Raw genomic sequence first — 24,346 nt, 5'->3', positions numbered from 1 at the left:
TGGCAGCTAGCGTAGTGGCCAACCTATGCACTGCGAAATAAAAGTCACGATAAGGGGACACAAGTGGGAATTTTAATGGTTTGTATTTCTTAGTTAGACACAATATTAGTCAGAACTAACAGAAAACACTGCGAAGGAAAGTACAGGAAATGTTATTGGTGGAAACAGGGATAGAAATGTGAAGAAAGAAAAGTGGACGCAAAGATAACTTGGTGTGGGTAGGGATCAAAGGTGCGACTTTTGAAAAACGCATCCGATGCTCTGCCAACTGAGCTACCACGGCGGCCACACTACGTCAAGCGTCAGCAAGCGCCGCCAGTAACTATGCATGATGGCGTGTGTGGAACACCCTTTTTCGGCCCGTTTGCTTCGTGTAGCACGTGACACATACGGTTATTTCCTTTTTCATTCCCCCCTTTAGTTTCTTCACATTCACATCACATTTACTGCTAATAACAGCCCATATACTTTCTTTGGCAATGCTGTCTGTTAGTTCTCATTAAGAGTGACAAGAGGACTCGTCACTAGAAGGCAAGATTTCACCAGAGAAATACAAAAGCCACTTGTGTGAGTTTCTTAAGCTCTATCTATGCTGGCTGTGGAGTGCACGAGCGTTTTTACAGCGAAAGAGGGGATCATTTGTGCTGATAGCAATCACGCCACCCCAGCTGGCGGAGAAGTCATCTGCTACTAGGAACACTTCTACAGCACGACCACATTTTTCGGGGGGCTACTGAGTAGACACGTAATTCTGGGAAGGCGAAAGCAACAGAATGCGCGTGCGTCAGAACTTCAAGAGATATAGTGACATGAAAATCTTCACTGATCGTTTTCTCACATCAAGTAAAAACCCAGGACCCCCTTCTTTTATACCGCCCGGCCGAAATTCTAGAAAGTGTGCTGCTAAGCGTGGCACAGTTTCACCTCGACAAATGCATTACTTCATGTCTTCACAAGCTAGTTTCTGCTACTAAAATATTGTTCCACAAATTTTAAGAAAGACATTCCAAATTGTAAAGTAGTGCTTGAGAAAAGATTAAATCTGTGCTTTTGGAGGGAAGTGAAGTGGTTGGGTTGAACCACTTGCATGCAGAGTACGAGAGGAATGCTGTTGTAGAAGCAAGAAACACGGAGGGAGGCATTTAAAAGAAATGTTGAAAACAAATTCTGCGTTTTCTTCCTTCCCAAAATTTATCTGAACTGCGGCGACCACAGAGGCTCGATGACCATGCACACTTCATCCCATTCTCATGTGCACGTCACGTGACGTCGAGGGCTAAATCCCTAACAGCATGCACGCTATTCGCTAGCGACAGCGACAAACTTGCACCGTCGCGCCGCCACGGCTGCAACCGCATGTCGGCGACAAAGTGTCATTGTTGCTTGAATGAAAACTATCGTGCCCATACCAATAAATTGTGAATAGAGGTTTAAAAGTTGGTCGATGACGATATGCGAAGTTTATCGCTGTCTTGCCTGGCATAAGGAAGCCACAAAAGCATTTCACGGCCTTCTTTTTTCATAATCATTGGTTTGATTACGACAGGCTGCCCAGAAGGACGCTACGAGGGCTACAACGCACTCCGCACGACAATTTCGCGTTGTAGCAAGGGCCTAATTGTCACAAGCTACCGTCGAGACATCAAAAGAAATCTTCGATAACGAGATTTAAGACAAAATACGGCCGCTTTCTCACTGTCTGCGTGAGATGAGATGATGTAAAAAAAGGTAGTCGATAACTTGCATTCCTTGAAGTACGCACGAATAACAAGCATCGAGAACAAATTGCACCCGAAGCGAAGACCAAGGGCGCCGCCATGTAGCTGGAAATCGCCATGCTGGCTTCCGGGCGACAAGCGAGCTTTTCTGGTTTTCCAGAAACGCGCGACGTGACAGGCGGCGGTGACGGATGGGCCTCCGCATCAGCAAATTTTGTCGCTCGTTTCTGTCGTTTGTCGCTGTCTCGAGGAAATCGTGTGCATTCGGTTAGGGCCAAACCCTTTTGAATCGAACACGTCGGCGATTACAGTTCGACAGAGGTGGGTCCAACCATCACAACATCGGCCACCCAGTCTGAGACACCTTGTTGCAATCGACCACGGCCTAATGTGCGGCTATAAGGAGGCACGCATTCGAACCAATTGGAATACTCGAACTAATAGCGACTTGCAAATGTCTAGGCATTTTCATCTGTAAAACTGCTCCGTTTAGAAAACGTTGCACTTACTACCGTTCAATGCATAGTTATGCTGAGTTCCCGACAACGTTTTTACGTAAATACGCACGATGCGCACGCCATCTTCGTGCTCAGTTTTACGTCCCGCATTCCTGGCGATAGAAGGGGCCCACGCTGTCGTATGCCGTCATATGCCGTAATCGCTTGGCGAAACGCAGGCAGAACATATAGCCATCTATAGCATATATTGAGTGCCAAGAAAATGTATCCTTGCTCTTGTTCTTGAAGCGTATTGATGATGACATTTAGTGTGGAGGCTGTAGCATGCTGTCGTCGCTTCGGGTAATGAATAACGAACAAAAAAAAAAACAAATGAGAAATGTAAACAGACAAAATGAAAGAAATAAAAGTAATAGAGAGAAGTTGGAAAACAAAAAAAAAGAAAAACAAAGTTAAAGAAAAAAAAGGGCTCCGCACTTCCTCGAGGACTGGCATGCAGTGCGAAGATCCCCCCCCCCCCCCCCACGAGTTTTATCACGCAGAGCTATGTTATGCAAGATGCGGAACGATGTGGCGTTTTATGAAGAAATTTTATAAATTAACCGCAAATAATGCTGCCTAAACAACATTTCCAATCTGTGAAGAAGAAACGGCAACGCGCGAGCGTCATCTATAGTGCGTGAAGGGGACGGTATCTCTCAGACATGTTACTTTTTACAACATGCAAAGCACACTTACCTGGTTTTTAGGTACCATAATTTGTATATACCGCATTAACAAAAGCATCTTGCACTGATTACATGCAGTCAGATTAATATATATACATAAGGAAATCACCAGGCCTGCGTGGAACGCGCAGCACAGTCACAGCGGGAACCAGGAAGAGCGGCCTTTCAGAGCCCTTTTGGGTAACAGCTACTCTAAGGGTAACTGTTACAAGCACACTTGCATGTTACCCACTACTCCATAAATTTTCATGATTTTTGCGTTGTAAGGAAGCATTAATTGTGCCATCCTTCGTCAGTTGACGGGAAAGCGTGGTAACCGCTACACACTTGCAATGAATTTTGTGCAATTTTTCGATGCTGTATCTGACGACGATGAAGAATTTTGCCCGAAGCTTTGCTACTATGTTGGAAATATCGACGACCCGTTCATTACGCAATTCGCGTTGTGAGGCCTCGTTGTTTATTTGCTGTTATAAGACACTTTAATATTCATATGAACGCTAGACATAAGGTCAGTTTGCAACTGAGTTTAATGACCCAGTGTAGCTCTGTGGTATAATACTGGGCTGGCACGCAGAAAACCCGGGTCCGAATCACATTGTGTCCTTAAGTTTTCGCAATTAGTTTTTGTTTTCTTATTCCGCGGAATAGCGGTTACGGGCGGCAGACAACTACAACGCACGCGACCCTTGTGATCTCAGTGGGAAGTTAGCGCTCTGTCCTCATCTGCCGGTTTGTTCAGCTATTTCTTATATACCGTAGTGTGCTATACCAGTTCAAGTACGGCGAACCAACTCACCTGATCTTCAACACTTGTGGATATCGTAACAGCTTTCGCTCCAAAAAGTAACGAATGCTATTGTCCATTCCAGTTTAGCAACACTCTAATCTCGCTCAGGATAGGCTGTATTGGAAATCATTAGTCTTGCAGAGGACGCCAAATATGCTGACGATGATGGCATATCTACACTCTATACTTTTGGGAATATATTTTGTCTTATGCTCACTCGATAGCGGCATTTAGATATTCTCACACCACTGGTATCCATGATGTTAATCGTCTTCGTGAAGGACACTGGACTAGTTTAGAAGACGAAAAGCACGCGAATGATGTCTAAACGGATCTATATTATAACGTAACCTAACTTGAATTTCGTGGTGACACGCGCACATAACGATTCATATTTATGAAAACGAGAGCCACTGGCAACCCACGCCGCACCCATCGCCCTAGCAGCGTAACATTGTTGAGCAATAACCATACCTTGAAAACGTGACCTTGTAAAGAACACTGTGAGCCACGTCAAGATATATATATATATATATATATATATATATATATATATATATATATATATATATATATATATATATATATATGAAACTAGATGCGCTTTCACATAACTGTTTATTGTGCCGACGTTTCGACGGAAACCCCGTCTTTTTCATTATGCCTTGAAAAAGACGGGGTTCCCGTCGAAACGTCGGCACAATAAACAGTTGTTATGTGAAAGCGCATCTACTTTCATATTTATAACCTTGCGGCAACCGAAGTTATTCTTCTGTATATATATATATATATATATATATATATATATATATATATATATATGGTCTTCACAATGATACATGGCAAAATATTCGCACCGGATGGATACTGCCTTGGAGTCGTCCAGTCAAAGCGTTGAATGTGTGACCCTTTGAGTTTCTTCCTCGTAGAAAAATGCACTATCTTTCCGGGCTGACCTTCCAGTTCCATCGTTGTGTTGAAATCATATTATAAAGTTGTGCACGTATGACTGAACAGCATTTGCTGAGTATTTTAAAAGATGGCAAGGACGTGTGGCGCCCTTTAGGCGATAAAAGGCGCCCTCCCATTAATACCAGTCCCGGCAGACATGGCCTGCACAAAAACTTGCTGTCAGGGCAGATGAAAGAGAGCCGCCCTTTCGGTGTCTCCATTCGAATGCCCCTGACGGATGGTCTTTCCCGTCGCGCGCACTCGCCTCGTCTTTTTGGTCCGCTGGCGGCTCTTCTTTTGTTATTTGCCACACTCTCCTCCTTCCTGCGTCTTCTTTACTCGCGCACTTCTCGAGGCACAATCTGAGACGTCCACGACTGCTCCTGAAGAATCCCCTCAACCCGAGCTGCGGTCTTAGAGCGAATATGCTGTGCTCGAAATTAACGATGCCGCCAGTGCGCGGAACCAGAACCGAGAACCACACAAAACTTCGGCCGGAACAGGGCCCGAACCGAGATTCTTCATCGCACACCACGCCTACAGTGTCGAGAAGCTGTGAGACTGTAGTAGATCATTTTGTTTTTAAGATTACACACGTAACGCGAACATTACAGGTTACTCTGGAACCTACGTGGCCGCCAGCGATAAAGCTCGCATATTCGAAGGCACATGTATAAACGCCGACGCGCTTCACCACTTGTCAGTTTGATCACCGGCCGACGCTCTGTTCGCCGCTAACAGTGTGAGCGCCTTGCTATAATCTGACTTTCCTTTTACGTAGTCACAATTTCGCCCCAATGAACACTTCAACCTGAACATGCAGTCTGCTCCCTTCGTCCGCGTCACGGTACTGTGACATCTGGTGGAGGGGCTTGCCGGCTCATGTATACACTGAACGCTTCTTTCCAGCCGTGAGCCAAGCCCCAACCATGACGAAGACACCGACCCACCCCATCACAGACAGCCGAGCCAGCCGCCGACTGAAAGAACTACCCCCGCCGTGCGGACACCTACCGGACAAGCCAAAAGGTGTGGTGACTAGTACGACAAGCACAATGACGGCCGCTGTGCCCCTGCATCGATTGTGATACAGCCACCCAGAAAGCCACCGACCTTCCGTCAGACGCCCAGTGAAGACCCAAAAGAACTGTCTAGAAGCCCACGGATGAGTGGCCACCCTCAATTACTGAGACACGGAAGAGAAGCTGTGTCGCGTCTACTTCTACCTGGAAGACGCGGAAAGAACCTCGACACATTCGGCAGCATCGCCCCCAAAGAAAGAGCCGCTCGTCTTTTGGAGACATGGGCACAACGTCTAAACGGGAACGTTACGATCTTCGTCAAGGAAATGACCCGTCTGCTCCATCACATTGATCCGGATATGCCCGAGGAGAAAAAAGTTTGTTTCTTCATGCGAGGGTCAAACAGGAACTTTGGGTGCACGTTAAAGAACTCCAGGTGGTTGAAATTTTCGGAGCCCTCCACTACGGCGTCTCTCATAATCATATGGCGGTTTCGGGACGTTAAATCCCACATATCAATCAATCAATCAATCAATCAAACAGAAACTCTTTCTGGAATTAATAAGAAACCTACCGAATACCATTGAGGAATTCTTATCGGAAGCCATTACGATAAAAAAAGACGCTAGAAATGCTCACACGCCAATTGAATTGCCGGTAGACGCCAGGCTACGGAGATATTCAATCGCTATGCGAGAAGAACTTCACCGAATGATGACATCGTGTTAGCCCCAAGTCGCCTCAATTGCCGACATCATTTGAGAAGAAATTCACCAGTCAGTCGCATCCTCTCAGACGCAACAGCCTCAGCCGCAAGCTATGAGCTACGCTGCTGCAGCCCGACGCAACACTCCCCCTTCACGCCCACGTGAAGCGGTCGTACCGTCGCAGCTCCACCGCCAGCCACCGCCGTCGTCAACGCTATACCGTCCACGCACCGGCCAGCGCAACGTTCTGAAGAAAACCGACGTGTTGCGTGCCCCGGACCACCACCCTCTCTGCTACCACTGCTGTGAACTGGCCACACCTACCGCCACTGCCAGTACCACCAGATGGGACTGCGTGGTTTCACCATAGACGCGCCGTGTCCTCAGCAGGATAAAAGACTACGCGACATCGCCGACTACCTCGCAGAAGCGCAGTGCGCGCCCCGAGGATCTTCCCGTTCGTCGTCATTTGGCAGCTACATGCCACCTCACTGCCGGCAATGCATTCGCCCAATTCGGGGCCGGTCACTTAGCCCATACTCGGAAAACTAAGGACAGCAACAGATGTATGGAGGTGCGGTTGCTGTACGACGAACTGCCGAAGATCCTCCACCGCCGACGACGCAGCGACGAAACCTTAAGAATCCGCCGAAACGTCAACGTAGTCCCGACGTCGAAACTTCGCGGCCAAAAGAAGACCTGATGACGCAATTTAGAAGCAGCGGTACAAACCGTCGTAGCTGAAATCCGATGCCACGACCCAACTTCGACGCGAGGTGACGAATTAGCGACCTCCACGTTCTCATCGACGACCACAGTGTCACCGCTCTCGTCGACACCGTAGCCGACTACTACGTCAACAGTAGGACATTCGCCGCGAAGTCGAAAGTTAGGACTGTTTAGGAAGACCCCGAAATCCGTACAGCTGGAGGTCACCTAGTTACGCCGGCAGGAATCTGCACATCCAGAGTAACCATTGACCACCATATTTAATCCGCACGCTTCGTCATTCTACTGCATTGCTCGAGAGATCTGATCCTTAGTTTGAACTTCTTGAGCCTCCTTGGCGCCATCAACAACCTGAGAGCAGAGTCGATAACACTATCCACGGAAGAAGCACTGCCGCCGCACACGCCGTCAGGAAGGCACGCTTTGAATGGGCTGGAAGACCAAGTCATCATTCTTCCTCGCTCCAGCGTCAGCATATGCGTCGGCACTCAACAATCAACAGACATGCAAGACATCGCTGAAGCCGACCAGCACCTGTTGATCAACCACGAAATTCGCATCGCCAGAGGAATAGCCGAGCCGCGAGGAGGGAACACAAGAGTGATGCTCCTGAACTTCAGCAACGAGAACAAGCGCGTGAGCAAAGGCACGACGATTGCCTACATCGAAGAGATACTGGAAGCCAGCAACACTTTCACCCTCACCAATTCTGCCAAATCTACTACGACGACTCAACCTTTTTCAACAGCTTTCACCGTTAATCCCAGCCTTCCGACGCATAAACAAGAGCAGCTCAGAAACCTGCTTTTGAAATGCAAGAAATGACTTTCGTTGTCGTCTAGAATTAGACAGACCACTGTCGCCAAACATGGAATCGTATACAGAAGACAGTGCCAGGCCACTCCGTCAGAGCCCGTACTGAGTTTAGACCAGAGAACGCAAGGCTATAAAAAAAGTCGACGAAATGCGGCGCGACGACATCATCCAGCCTTCAAAGAGTCCATGGGCGTCACCGGTGGTGTTAGTGAAGAGGAAGAATGGAACGCTACGCTTCTGTGTCGACTATCGCCGTCTGAACAAAATCACGAAGAAGGACGTGATGACCCTTTCAATGATCACGAGTGGACAGTGTTTATGAGGATGCCTACTGCAGTTATTGTCACAAACCTTACGTTACGATAATGCAAAAGATCGATCAATATTCCCAACCAGCTATTCCCCCCAAAATGTATGGATGCTATAGCGTACAGGACGGTGACCTGTGCGCCACCAACCTTGAAAAAAAAAAAGCACAATTTGCATATATAGATTGACGAATGAAATGGCAAGTGAAATTGATAAGAGATCAGAGTGTCATATCAAAACAAGGCTGATCGCCGACAAGCTCACTGTTAAGAGAACACCAGTTATTTAAATGGCGCACAAAAAGACGGCTGTAACTGGCACACCTTGCATCGCCTTATTTCTTTACATGCGCCAGCGTCAGATCTTTTTTCGAAAGGCTCTATCGAAATATGTGAATCCCCACTAACAGTACCCTGTACTCTAAATCGTTACCCCCTTTTTCTAAACCCCAAAGCGGCTCTATTTCTTAAGGAATTTTACTTTTCAAAGTGCGTCTAAATTAACCGATGTACGTAGATGCTCCGCGGTATATTCGAGGTGTTGTAGCGCCTTATATGTAAATAATAGCGGAAATCAATTTGTTTTGTAATAACAGCCCTGCATCAAGCCTCCGCTAACCCTGAGTCCATACCAATGTTTATAGAACAGGTTCTCTAAACGTTTGTCCATACCACGCACCCTAAAAAAATAGCCGACGAGGCATGAGAAACAGAAGGGAGCAATCGAAGAGTTTCTCGCGGGCATTCGCGACTAGCGCGGCAGGTGCAAGCACCTATCGCGAGGGCTTTGTATCTCCACTTACCGAAAGTTACTGCAGAGTGTGGAAATTGACGGCGACGTAGTAGTCCGTGGGCATTAGCACCGTACACTGACATTGCAAAAAAAGCCACCTTTCCGGCTCTATAGAGGAAACACTGCCCCATTACAGAACACCATACTGCGACTGCACCCAGAACGAAATGGCGGACACACCCAGTGCTACGAGAACACAAAGTATTACGAATATGCTCTGTTGTTACACACCCCGACGAAAAAAAAAAATGTTAAAGCACGATGGCAGTGAAGCACAGTGCCGTTACAATACTGTGCTTTATTCCCAACTTGGTAGCAGCGCGTTTTCTTTTCGCCGGAAACATCGTGCAATTAGGAGGGCATCAGCCATCTTTCGTTCTGGCATCGAGAAACGACTTCCACGCAAGCGTATTCATCCGCTCGCAGAACGAGGCACTGGCGGAGAGCTCGGGGTGGGTGGCATTTACGCGTAACTTTAGGCATCGATAGGCGAGGACATGCACGCTGCGTCCCAGTAGTCATCATCATCATCAGCCTGACTACGTCCACTGCAGGACAAAGGCCTCTCCCATGTTCCGCCAGTTAACCCGGTCCTGTAGTAAACTTTATTAAATACCTGGTTGTTTATAGCGGGTTGAGAGGGAAAGGTGTTGAGTGTGATGTTCCTTTGAGTTGCGCTTTCCCTGCGATGGTAATTATTAAAATATAGCGGACTGCCAAACAGGACACAAGAACGTAGGCGCAAATGTCTTTCGGGGAGGGGAGGCAGCACATTTGTCAGAAGTGGGGGCCTGGCAGGCAGATATGGTCATTGTGGGTCACGTCAAATTCGGCAAGGGGCGCGGGTTCCACGTGTCACACCTTAAAACTAAACGCCACTGGCAAATAAGTATTCCTACTCGGTGGTGCTACAGGGTTTATGTGCTGCATCGTTCACCGGCTACTCTTGAAACTAAATCTGCGCAGCACTATCTAGTAAGATAATTCGCAATGATTCAAACCAATTCGCATTGACATCGGCAGTTTGCTTACTTCTCGCATTTATATAGGCAGGCCCATGGGACAGAACGGACTAGTCTATAAGCAAACACGGTCATATATATGTTTTTGCGGCAGTAACACGTTTGTCTGCAGTGGTACGGTGATGGAAGGCGGCGAGAAGAATTGTTCTATACGTAAAGACGTGTTTCGAGTAAAAGCTGGAAAGCAAGGCCATCTGCGAAATAGACTTCACGGCCCATTAAATCGCGCCAGGGCAGGATTCCAGTGAGACAGGTGAACGGCACGATTGAAAAAAAAAAAAACGTTGTGCGCCCTATTCGGTGTAGAGGAGGCGAAAGCGTGCGCAGCTCCGATAAAACGGCATTTCGCCAAACCTGGCGCGGTCACACTATTGAGCTCATAAAACGTGCTCAAAAGAAAGTCTCCGCCTGAACAAACGAAACTTGCAACGTGCAGGTAAAAAAACGGTATACTTCCAGACAGGAAGACGCTGATGTGTGAATACCCTTTCTTTTTTTTCGAACAAACAATGAACATTATGAAGTAACAGTATAATATTGGGTATTACACCCCAAAATACGGTATCAGCACGAGCGACGCCGTGGTGGAAAGCACCGGAAATTTCGGCTCCCTGTTTTTTTTTTAAACGTACACCGACATCGCGCAGTACACTGGTGTACTGCGAACGCCGTGGCCGGAATCGAACACACGATCTTCGGTTCAGCAGCCAGGCAGCGTAACCATTGATTCACCGTGGCGGACAACGAAAGCTTTTGAATGCGTCGCTTTATTTAGAAAAAAAAAACAGCAAATTCGGCAGATCCCACGTACCCGGGAATCGCGTTATGAGAAGCATGCGGAGGGAAGGTGACCATGAGGCAATTTTTTTATTGAGCGACACGTCATGAAATGACGCTAAATATATGTACGAGTGTTGCACGCACAGACGTGTGTTGAAGCGTTGCAGATCTTTATATAACCAGTTGTTTGCACTTGCGCAACGATGTCAACTGCAACACGCGTATTTGCAACACTGATATGAAGCTGATATGAAGCAATGATGCTCACGAGGATGCTGGCCCTGGACACTGCTACAACAATCAACTTCAGCGCATCGAAACTAACCGAAATTGACGTTAGCCCGACGTGACGGCTGAATCAAAGGAGTACACATGTAATGTTTATAGAATTGGATAGGCAGCACTGCAACCATTCTTGACGTTTCTCGAACATTAGCGTCTATTAGAAAAGTAGTTCCGAGACAGGTATAGCTCTGTGGTAAAATGCTTTATTGTCACGCAGAATGCTTGGGTTCGATCTCAGCGTGGACCCTGACATGTATTCTTTGCATTCGTCGGGTCGACACTACTGATGACGGGTATTTCTTAACGCTCGTGCGTTTAAATTGGCCATATATGTTCTCGTCGTTGCTGGGTAGATACTAAGTGTCAATATACCAGCGGCACATGCCCCCCCCCCCCCCCCCACGAGTATATGCCACTGCCTGGCGGGAAGTGTTTGACGACGTACGCGACGGGATTGTGACATTATCAGCACGTCATATTCTTCAAACCATCTTACCCTCTCATGCTAACTTTGGTTCACGCCAAGTTAAGGGGGTGACCACGAGAGCACCCAAGCGTAAGCGGCTAGATAAATGGATACGCTCAAAGTAACCGAAATTCAACAATAAATGCTTCGCTTTTAATATATATATATATATATATATATATATATATATATATATATATATATATATATATATATATATATATATATATATATATTGTGTTTGTGTGTGTACTCACTTATATTGTAACACACCGTTCAAAAAACACTTTAAAAACTGATGTAAACAATCACAGAAGGCGTTTTTCGGGGTCACAACTATTAAGCGGTAGGTGGCGTTGGGTTCGCGAGCGTGGATCACCGCTATCACCATCATGATCGTTGGAGTGGTAGCGCCAGAGGCGACCCCTGGCGGAAGGCAAGCCTTAATGGCGGCAGAGAGAGATGAGCGGGTCTGTTTTCTGTGCGTGGCGTTAGACGCGAACGGTTGTCTCTCGCGGTGTGTCCCCGGTGCACGGCACCTCGGGCCGTCTGCCGGGGGCCCGCGTGGTGAGTCAAGCGTTGGCGACGGCGCCTTTTGTGTGCTCTTGTATTTGTTATGTTGCTACATGCTGTGTAATTTTGTGCAAGGTTGTTTTAACGGGTTGGTTACAATTTATTTATAACAATTCAGCTGACGATATCGTCGTACTAAAAGTGGGTCAGTAAATGTGTGTTGTTTGATTTGTACCAACCGCATCTGCTGTGTTCGTTCACTTCAAGAGCGTGGCACTCGCCATTTCGAGATCGCACAAACTTGATACAAAAAAAAAATGAACGGGAAACGGTAGAAATATGCTAGTGGAAAACAGAAGCCATTCAACAAACAGTTAGATGGGGCGATGACAGCATTAAGTGTGCAGGAATAAAACTGAATCGTTTCGCGCCAGAGGGGGCAAACTACAGACCATTGGGAGAAGCTTTCGTTCTAAGTGGGCATAACAATGATGGAGAAAATGCTCGCGCACTTGTGCCCCGTCCTGCTGACACCTGCGTCAGGCTGAAGTCAGGCGCTGTCCTTGAGCGCCAAGAATGCTGCTCTGCTCCTTCAGGTGAAAAGCCTGGTTCCACGCAAGTTTATACGTCGCTCTGATCGGTCCTCTCTGGTTTTCTTCGACGCTGTCTGTCGTCCGGTCATTTATTTGCAACGGACACCATTTTTTGTAGGCATTTTTCGTAGGCTCTTCACGAGACACAAAACCTTCAGGCACGCCACGCAGTCAACTTGATGACGTGCTCAAGAAGCGCGGATTCTTCGAGTCCGGCTTGACGCTCTTTCCTCGCGACCTCAAAGAAGATATACGGCGCCGACAGGAAGAAAATAAACAACGCGGACGGCGATGTAAGAGAAAAAAAATATTGCGAAGCTCCAGCGAAAGCGGATGGCGTAAATTGCTGGACAGAGAGCGGAGCATCCGTCTGAGTTCGGCCGTGGATCGTTAAAGTAACCTTTATCGTCGATGGGGCGCGTGAAATTTCGCCCCATAAATTGTGGGTCTTTTCTGCTGGCAGCTACAGGAGGAAACCCTGCTCTTTCGTTGCATTCTTTCTTAGCTGGTCAAGTTATGTCGCCGAGAAACGTGCTGTATCGACGACCGAGGGCTTCCTCTGCGATGTCGCTTGAAGATGACCTTTCGCAGAAGGCAGAAATATCGCGGGCCAATAAATTGACTGCTGAATCACAGGCGCCGCTTACCTGCTTTACATGTGCTGGCTGCCACAGTGCGGCGATCATCGGCCGGAATTCTGCGAGGACTGCATTGGCGTCTGCGGGCGGGCACTGTGCCCAGGAATGCCTGCAGGCGCTGCGGAATCCTGATCATGTTCTCGAACGACGAACACTGATGCCTTGGAGCGCAGTTTGCGGAAGTGCTCTAGTGCACACTCCTCACATCGCACGGGAGTTATGCGCATATGATCGGAGCGCGTCTTGAATAGCCGCTTCCACTGCTCGTAGCAGTGCGTTTCTTCGTCTTTTAGGGGCGAAGCTCCTTATGGCGTGGCTTGTGCGTCCCTCATAGTACGTAACCACCAGTGGCACATACCCGAAATAGCAGTCCTTACAATGTCTGCTGGATGGGGGCACTTGTATATGATAAATACATGATGAAAAGATGTAAGATGGCTGTGCTTGGAGTTTTCTCTAGACATACGGACGGACGAACGGACTGACACACGCACGGACCGACAGACAGAGGGGCACACGGACGGATGGACAGACAGAGGGATGGCCGCAAAAAGAGATGGACGGTCAGACAGACGAATGAACAAACGGACGGATGCACCAAGGATCACACAGATAGGCGGACGCAAGAACGAATGGACAGACAGACTGACGAACGCTGCGCCCCACCAATCATCATTCACTCCGTGAATATGCTGTGATTTTTTTCTTGATTGTCATAGGCTGGCCTTAAGACCTCGGATCAACAATGGTTAGCTCTTCGACTATACGGCCAAGTCTCCTCTGGACATTACTAATTGCGATCTCTCAGTGAGCTATCAATGAGCTCTCATTTCATGCAACTCGTACGATTGTTTCACGAATGTGCACCGTCCAAGGGTGTACTTGCCGATGGCGTGGCGACTGTTGGCCGCCGAGTGGTCGGTATGTCTTATCTTGAAAACACTTATTGCTTTTTTTCAGGGTACTTTTCGTAAGAAGCTCCTCGAAAACGCAACGTCTGTGGCTCAGGATTTGACGCAGAATACCAATGAAGATGGCAAAAGAAATTATTCTTAATTTTTTTCACGTAATATAACGATGCGATTGGGAGCATAAAACAGCTGGTTCTTACGTGATTGAAAACAAAGAAACTGCGTAGAGGCTACTGGCAAAGAAGGCAGGTTGAACGTCATACTATAGCAACAATCTTCAAATAGTTACAGCGCATACTCGCAAAGGCAAACCTCGGCGCCTCACACCACACAATACCCTGCATTGTTTCGTCATATGGACCACATTGTTTCCTGCCACAGTGTGTGGTAAATGTTGTGAGTTGCCAAGCATATGCACCCACCATGGGACGCATGTCTGGAAGTCTGCTTAGCCAGAATTTTTTTTTTTTCACAAAATCTCCTTGCTATCCTCGTCTCGGCCAAGCACCATTCGCGTAGCGTCGTCACAGAGCGGGGCGCCATCTCTCGGAAGCGGCGCACAAAGCCTCACGGTAAGGGTCAAACTTGTGGAAAAAAGCAAAGGCCACACTAACTTAGCGCCAAAAGATGACATTCAAGTGTATGAATGAAGAAAGGGGATTTGGAAGGGACGTTTCTTTCGATTCAGACAGCCCCAGCGGAAACCAGCAGATGATGCAGCGGCGATAGCAAACCGATGTGCCGTATGCTACATTCGACATGTGGGCCTCCATTTCGCGGCACTATCACTCTACCGGAGCTGCACCTCCTTGCAGCGAGACCATGTCATTGACACCACCATCGCCAAAATTATCCGGCTCCTTCGAAGCATATAACCAACAAGAAACGAGGAAGGGACCTCAGCAAACTAGTAGCGCTCGTGTTGTTAGACCTTTTTTGTGATTCGTCTCTGCACTGTTCCACTATGAATACCAGCCAAGTAGACCAACTCTCCCTTTTGCTGCCAATACAAGCCTTTGTATTCAGCTGAATTACATATGCTTTCCTGTATACCTCGAAGAGGTAAACACGAGTAATTGGTGGACTAGTTAGGCAAGCCTAAAACAGCAGGCATAAGACTCGCCACCAGCAAGCTTGCCGAGAAGCTATTACATATAGAAATACGCAACACCTTGAACGAGCTCGTTGAGATCCACTGAATGACACGAAAGCTCAGATTAACAACGACTGCTGGCAGAGCAATACTAGAGACTTTAGGTGAGAACGCTGAACCCTTGGTGGAAGACGTGCAAAGACTCCCTTCAAAATAAATAAAAATATTGTCATCAAACCTGTATAAAAAACATGCATCTTTCGAACCACGTATACTGGCAGGAGAATACAGGGAGCTCGCGATCAAACACGGGGGGCGGCACGCATGTTGATGTGGTGGCATACCCGAGTAATCCCAACACTCTGCAGAAGGACTTGTTGCTGGGCTAGTTGGTGACGCATCACATTCATAAACGACAAGAAGGACACAAAAAACGACACTCCCCAAACGCGTCTTGTCGTTTGTGCGCTACATTATGAATGTGATAATGCCAACTCCTTCGTGATATCCATTTCCACAGAAACCAGAGCAGTTATATCTGGAGATAAAGACAAAATCAAACACGCCGTCGATGCGGACGATGTCACCGTAGCCCAATAGCTTTAGTGACCCCTAAAATTTAAACCATTATAAGTTACTTCAAGAATGACATATTTACTTACTCATCTCGAAAACGTGTTTAAAGACCCTCTAAAACAACCCTGAAAACCGGACGGAACTTCAGGCTCACCCTGCAAACGGGGCAGCTCACAATCTGGTTCTTTAGAGCTTGCTGCTGGGTTGATTGCTTCAAAATCAGACGGAAAAGACGGTTGCGCACACAAGGACACAGAAGACCCGGACGAGCGCCCATTCGTGTCTTCTGTTTGTGCGCAAGCATCTTTACTCCCAATATGACTCGAGGATCTATGGGACGAACGGTGAGCAACGAATGGAACCCTTGGCGCGCAAGTCTTGGAAGCTGCCAGAAAATTACCTACATTTTAATCTGATAGTTCGACAAAAGGTAATAGACATATTTGCACAGCCCAAGAAAACGAGTATACTTACAGCGTAATTACGTTAGGAAGAATCACAGACAAGAAAGAGCGCTGACTTACACTAAATGTTACCGGCGAAAATGCTGGAAATATATACACATGATAGCAAGTGGCACACCACAGTGCGACCGCATATCTTATTTCGTTACAGCGAGATATACTCGGTATCTTCTTAAGTGGGTACAACAGCACACCTCCACGCATCTTCACAATATATTGCGTCGCCACCGGATGCTCGATTTCTTTGGTAGTGAGCGCAACCGAAGGCATGCTGACACAGGGATCACACAGCAGTTGCGTTTGATTAGCCTCGATGATCTAACGTGTTAGCTGCTGACGATGTGTTAGCTGCCCTAACGTGAAAATCACGACATGCATGTCATGTAAAACATCACTACATGCCACGCTCATGATGCACTCGCGGCCGTTTTGCTAGTTTCACATATACGAAATTTAGTATAACGTGACGTGAATGGACGACGAACACTGAGATCGATGAACAGTAAGAACGGACGAGGCAGTATGCCGTTAAAAAAGTTAATTTTTTCCTCTCGTGCTGCATCACACGACACCTAATTATGACGCGAAGCACGGCAAGTGCCTCTACATTTGTGGGCAGACATTCATTGCGAGACAACAGGTGACTGTGCGGGCCACAACTTCGCGTATTATCACTCCCGTTAACAGGACGTCACTTCGCCTAGACTTGGTAATGGATGGTCAGTTACCAATTTCCGCCCTAATTAAATGAAGCTTGTTGTGAGCCTGGGCATCCCACAAGCGCTACGCGTGCATTCTCAGCCTTTTGCGCAATAAGTAAGCATACGTATTTATTGCACGAACGGTTAGGTAGTAGTGGCCATGCTGACATATGTGGTGAACTCATCGGACATATTGTTTGTTGAGATTTAGCATCCTAAAATTACCATAAGATTACGCAAAAGACGCCATAGTAGAGGGTTCCGAAAATTTCGACCACCTGGGGTTGTTCAACGTGTGCCTAAATCTAAGCACACCAAACTGAAGCATTTTCGCCTCCATCGAAAATGCGGCCGCCGCAGCCGGGATTTCATCCCGCAACTTGCTGGTCAGCAGCTGAGTGCCTTAGCCACTAGACCACCATGGCGGGTCAACTCGTCGGACAGCAAACCACTTTGGAAGGATCGGTGCCCTGGTACCCAGCATATGACGACCCTCTTCTTGCAAACGCAAGCGGTGCACAGTAGTGAGAAAAGCAAATGTCACAACGACGGGATTTTTTGTGGTTTCTGAAACATAATAATGCACTGACGAGTTCTAAAGAATCTGTATACATAACTTTCTCTTGGTATAAATCATTCTGTGATGTGTTTAATAGGCGTGAATATCACGCAAGCCTTAGCGGTAAAGGCGCATGAGTAAGGGTATGAAAATCCGCGTTCCCAATAGCGTGAGCCAACCACTACATAAAAAGCGCCATCATAGCACTTCGATGTGTCTGTAAAAACTGAGGAGAGTATTTCTTCGGCAGTTATAAAATGATTGTGCGCCACAGGAGCGTGTTTCGGACATCTTCAAAAGATAGGAGGAAAGCAGGACTAGAACAAGAGAGAAGGGAGGGAGGTTAACCAGGCATATGACCGGTATCTACCGTATACGCTGGGGGAATGGGAAGCCAAGAGGAGGTCCTGGGGAAACAGGTCACAGGCTGCCACTGTGCTGCGCAGCGGGGTCCATCAGATGGTGTTAGAGGAGTGGGACACCTATTTCTTGAGTTAGCCCTTTTACACGAAGCGAGCATGACTCACTCACTGCAGAATGGGTACAGAAGAGACGAACTGGACAGCTCCATTTGGGAAGATTTGCGGGATGTGCATTACTTGGGCTCGAAGAAAACACACACACACACAAGCTGAGTAATCTTTTGCAGGTGAATTGACAATTCGTTTACATCAACATAAACAGTTTCAACAGGGCTAGTTCTAACAGCTTCTGTAGAGAGGCTAGTGCGCATGACGGACAAGGCCAAGCATCTTCAAAGAGCTTGCTTGGCATGGTAGACTGATAAAATATGGCTTTACAGTCTAGTCGTATATGTATCAGGCACATTAATTAGACCTTATTAGCCTTTAATGGCTCATGCTCGCGTCGTCTGACCGTCCGTCCATCCGTTCCCTCGAACAAGGCCAGCAATGGCCTCTCCCCTGAGATGACAGCGGCACGCACATCAACGCTCCTTATTCAGACGTCTCGCAGCAGCAGTCGAGTTAGTCGAATGGCTCCCAAGCAGCCCGCTAGTGATTCCATCGAGAGCGGTTCAGAGAAGCTCCCCAAGAATGTGGATTCGTTCGATACCAAACGCCACATGACGAATGAGCGATTGCGCATGCGGCGAAACCCTGTGCCCATTCCACTGGCAGTATCATGCACAGACGCACACACAAAAAAGACATTGCACAATCAGTCGAACAACCACAGATTTTCGCCGCACGCACTTTGGAGTTTAAAAAACGACCTTTATTTTTTTTTCGCCGCCATCCCATGTCGTACGTGAAATTGCCTTTAAATATTTCATTGTTCTCATGCGCACGCTTTTAAAATCTGTAACGTGTTTTTCAAAGGCAGGCTTCGCGTCCCCAATTAGGCTTAGGAATTCATGTTCTGGCCTCACAGGTAACCACTCACTGTGCAGGTAAATTTCGTAATATGAGTGAATGCCTCCTTTTCAATAAGTGAGACCACAGGTGCTCTTTTGTAGACTTTGCCTGAACCAGCTTTCATCTGTCCATTTGTGCACCTTGCTGAGATCGAACTAAGCTTGCTGTTGAAAAAACTGCATGATTTAAATGCTCTCTCGATATGAAATCAAATCAAATCGAAGTTTGTTTACATCGTGAAGATGTGGGCAAGCTTGGGCGAGAAGGCAAACAATTCGCTTGAAGAGAGCCCAAGCATCCATGTACAAGGCATACAATTGAGAACACCGGCATGTGCAAATACTATCACAAAACCACTAATTTGCGTTACACACAAACTAAAAATATTCCGAAAATTGTCGTTAAAGTCAATTCAAACACTGTCGCTACATATCAAACGATCGCGTTAAATACACGAAAAAAAAGGGGAAAAAAGTAACGTGACAGTTAAAACCATCGTTTCCATAATACCCACGATCAAAATGTAAAGAATATTTGTAAATGAAAATGAGTACCGCGAGGGAATCGTAAAAAAAAATATTTTTCCATTGATCAATCAAAAAACGTCAAACAACAAAACAAAAATGCAAATGTAACATTCTTCAATACAGTAGAGCATTTATTTTTGCATGACATTCCTTACAAAAGTGTTCCTTTATATCTTTTATAGTGCGTTTTTCTCATTTCTATTTCGCTACTCAGCATATTGTTGAGCAAGCGCGACAAACAATACAATAACACCTGTCTCCAGTATTCATTTCGGCAAAATGGAATGGCCCGGAAGTCTTGTTTTCACAGAGAATATAAAGGGACATTTTCACTTATATTGGTGATTTATGAGGTCATGTTGATTTTCATAAAGAGACTTTTTGTATTTTAAGGCTAATTTCCATTCAAACAAATTATGTGCGGGTACAAAGTTGAAACGAACAAATTCCTTGTGTGCGCACATTAATAAACGTTTCCGATGGAACGAAGAACCCTTTTTTCTAATATAATATTTTATGGTTATTTTTCTAAGTGGAATTTCCCCTCACCAAAACACATCAATTAAATTGATACAAAATAAGCGTACTATAGAGCAATTATTTTATCGATGCAAGCAGGATGTGTCGGAATTTCGGAATAACACCCACACATTTAGCCACGCGAAATTGAACGTAGTCTAAATTATCGTCGCAGGTCATGCTTTTTTTTTAAACAGCACACCTCAAATTTTTATTGACTTTACACTCAAATTTTTATTGACTTTACGAATTCGATAGGCACCCCAGCTATAGAAGTAAGGAACTATCAATGGTGACAGAAAGTTGATGCGGATGAAAAAGAACCACCTTTGTTATGCCATAATTGATCAACAACGAGTTTTCTTTACTTCATTTTTGCATGCGTTCGCGTGCTTCATTTATTTCAAGCGTTAAACATTGCAAATTCTTTCCAGTAAAAAATAGGCTGGTGTCAGCAGCGTACATTACGTAAGTGAGCGCTTTGTTGATAGTCCTTATGTCGTTTATATAAAGGTTGAACAATAAAGAGCCTAGTATGCTTCCTAGCGGAACGCCGGTGACTAGCTGCTGTAACGGTGAGACTGCAGTTCCTAAGTTAACACACCGAATCCTGAGGTTGGCATGATGAATCTGATCGTACGCCTTTAAAAAAATCTATGTAAATGCCTACAGATATCTGTTTCGATTCAGAAGCCTTAAGAAAGATTTTCTTTTGGGTCAGTAGTGCAGATTCAGTTCATCTGCCGCGGAGAAGGCGATACTGAGATTGATTAGGTTGAAAGCCTCACTAAATTCTATTAGTCGTTTATGAATAATATTCTCGAGGCCTTTAAACATATTCGCCATATAGAAATCGGCCTTAAATTTCACAACTCATTCTTAGCACCCTTTTTATGCAGGACAATAAATTTAGCGATCTGCATCGGTTTCGGAAAGCAGCCCGTCATTATTGCAAAGTTGAATACGTGCGCAATCAAAGGACCAAAGATATCAAGCACAAACTTTACCGGTTAGATTGGCATATCGGCCACATACTTAGCTCTTCTGTTATTGAAAGACACACAAACTCCTCGTACTTCATGTTCGTCCGTTGGCTCTAGAGAGATTTTGTGCTTGTTTTCCTTAATACCATAAGTTGCAGAATAAAACCACTGTCCGATACTAATTGCATCCCGAAAAAACTGATTGAACTCTTCCTCAAGTTCTTCACCACGAATATGTTTAACATTTGCAACGAGATCATCGACAGTCGATGACGGCTGCGTACGGTTTAACGATTTATTGAGTTTTTTTTTTTTTGACTTCTATAGATTTCTATGAAGAGAAGAACGGAAGAAGAAGAAGTGATTCTCTCACAGAGCGCTTGTGCCCGTGTCTCAGCATTTTCAATTTGTTTTCCTGGAAATCCTGGGAGCTACCGCTCCCTCCTTTGCGGTGATGCTTCAGGACACACCTGAGAATGTTCCAGGCGTGCAACCGTCGCGCCGGACTTCGTCGTCCAGGAAGCGTAGCAACGCGTCGAGCGACACCGACAGTGAGGCAACCGATTTGTATTCGGACGGCTTTGAGTCATCGGATGATGACTTCACGGTCGTCATGAATCGATCTACAAAACGAAGACTGCTGCGGACGGCATCGTCGGCAAGTGTTTCCACCGTTAAGACTGCATCACAGCGGTGGCCGCACACCATGCTGTTTATGCCTGAAGACCCTGCATCTAACTTGCGACTCCTCAACAGGCAAGTTCTTTCTGTGCTTCTCGAGGAAACCGCGCCGAATGAGATCAAAGACGTGAGGATAAATGCACGAAAGAATGTCCTTGCTGTAGACGTTATGCACCGTAGCGCACTGCAAAGCCTTCGGCACATAACAGAAATCGGCAACGTGAAAGTTCGGCCAATGGTCGCTACAGGTTGTAATGGCACTGTAGGCGTCATTTATGATGTGGATCTCGCCATCTCAGCTAATGACCTGCCAATACTAATAAAGCCAGCGACTGAAGGCACCCGCATCACGCACATTACCAGACTCGGCAACTCACGCTGCTTGAGGCTTGTGTTCGAGGGAGACAGCCTTCCCTCGTATGTCAAAGTTGGCCATGTTCGCCACTCAGTGCGTCCTTACATACCGAAGCCACTGCCATGCTACAAGTGCTTCAAGATGGGACACGTAAAAGGTGTCTGTGAGAACAAAGTTGTGTGTCCGCGGTGCGCTGAGTCTCACTCAAAAGACGCCTGCAGTGCCACCATGCTACGATGTCCAAACTGCCACGGCGCTCATGAGGCCTCATCCAAAGATTGCCCGCGGGTGCGAAACGAGCACGCGGTACTCAGGCGTATGGTGCGGGACAATTCAACGCACAGGGAAGCCGCCGCTACACTACGCCGACGACGGCGTCGTGGGCGAAGACCATCTCGGAAAAACGCCTCTACCGATAGAGAGATGTCATCCTCTATCAAAGAGGCTGACCTACAAACACCGAGCTCACTGAAGATGGATACTGCCAAACAGAAGAAAGGGACAGCAGTCGCACCTTCCGAACAGTGGCCCTCTCTTCCACGACGTCAACCTACTTCGGAGCTGCATCAAATCCCGTCGCCCTCGACGAACCCTCAAACCAGTGATGCGATGAATGAAGATCAAGTGATAAGCTTGCTGCAATCGCTGATGAGTACCATGCGTGTCCTACTGAGTAATATGAAGACTTCGGCTGCGCAGACCGCACTGCATGTGCTGGACACCCTGAGTCCGGTGCTTGCAGCTCTAAGGTAAAACCATGGCCAGCGAGGCACCGTCGTTTCGAGCGGAAGTTAAGAATGCATCTGTCTTTCAGTGGAACGCCAGAGGACTGAAGTCGCGCATGTCTGACTTTAGACAGTTTGTATTTGTGAACCGCTTCCCCATTATCGTGAATTGTGAACCCAACCTGTGTGCTTCAATCAAGCTGTCAGGATATGAGTGCTTTATGTCCTCCACTCACAGAGACTGCAGCAAAGTTATTGTATTCATGCGCCATGACCTCACTTACGTTCACCACAGAGTCTCGCCTGATGAAGGGAATCAGTATGTGTGCCTTACTGTGAAGAAAGGTATGGTTGCTTTCACGATTATCGGAGCTTACTTATCTCCATCAAGCCGCCTTGACTGCGAGCGCTTACGCGGTATTCTGACATCGACTCCAAGGCCATGGGTGATCATTGGTGACTTCAATGCCCACCATTTCCTATGGGGAAGCTCCATGGACAACTCTAGAGGAAGAAAATTGGTGTCCTTAGCCTCGGAGTACGAACTCTGCGTTTGTAACGATGGAAGCCCTACATATTTACGCGGATCAGCCTATAGCAGCTGCCTGGACCTTACATTGGTTTCTCGATCACTTACCAGGAAAGTGCACTGGTTTTCGGATCTGGAAACGCGGGGCAGCGACCATATACCAACTTACCTGTGTATAGAAGGTTTCACCAGCTCCAAGTCCTCAAGAGGCCTCAAGTACACCGATTGGCCGAAATTCAAAATTTTAATGGAAGACTGCTGTACCGACGGCTCATCATATAACCTAGAGGACTCGATAAAGGATGTCCTGCAGAATACCACGCATACACATTTGACTAGTCAGAAGCGCACCGATTTCGACATCGAGCTTGAGAAACTTCGCGCAATACGCCGTCGTGCAGAACGAAGGTACCGACGGACAAAGTGCATGGATGATTTGAGGCTGGCTAGACGCATTCAAAAGAAAATGCAGCGGCACATGGATAAACTGGCTAGGCGACGTTGGACATCCTTTTGCGAGTCGTTGGATCCACGAAAGCCCCTATCACTGATATGGCGAACTGTCCGGGGTCTTAGCACAACCTTGGGTCAGCGACACCCGTTTACATCTCTGGCACTTCACCTTCGATGCAGAGAGATTGACATCGCAGAATCTTTCTGTAGAAGAATTGCCGGTGATTCCAATTTCACATTATCAAAAACGGGAACATTTGACAACCCACCGCCCTCACGTGATCCCCGTATGGAATGCCAGTTTTCTATGGATGAGCTAGAGGCGGCACTGGCTCTGTGCAGACGTTCTTCAGCACCCGGTCCTGACGGCATTACCTATTGTGCCCTTTGTAATCTTGGAGACGAAGCTCGGAAGGCACTCTTACGCCTATACAACGACTCCTGGCAGACTGGTACGGTTCCCCAGGCATGGAAGTCAAGTCGCCTCATTCCACTTCTAAAGGCTGGTAAATCTCCTTTGGATATTGCCTCATACCGTCCTATCGCACTTGCCAGTTGTGTGGGAAAAACGATGGAA

General features: G+C 46.8%; 1 protein-coding gene across 4 annotated transcripts in view; it reads right to left on the bottom strand.

Moving 5' to 3' along the window:
* Rbp6 (RNA-binding protein 6) overlaps nt 1-24,346 on the bottom strand; it is a 361,701-nt gene that overhangs the window by 100,010 nt on the left and 237,345 nt on the right. The gene's annotated exons all lie outside the window — the stretch shown is intronic.

This window comes from Rhipicephalus microplus, chromosome 3 (assembly GCF_043290135.1).
Source record: "Rhipicephalus microplus isolate Deutch F79 chromosome 3, USDA_Rmic, whole genome shotgun sequence".
NCBI classification, from domain to species: Eukaryota; Metazoa; Arthropoda; class Arachnida; order Ixodida; family Ixodidae; genus Rhipicephalus; species Rhipicephalus microplus.
Note: the sequence above shows the minus strand (reverse complement) of the source record. Positions and strands in the feature narration are given on the sequence as shown.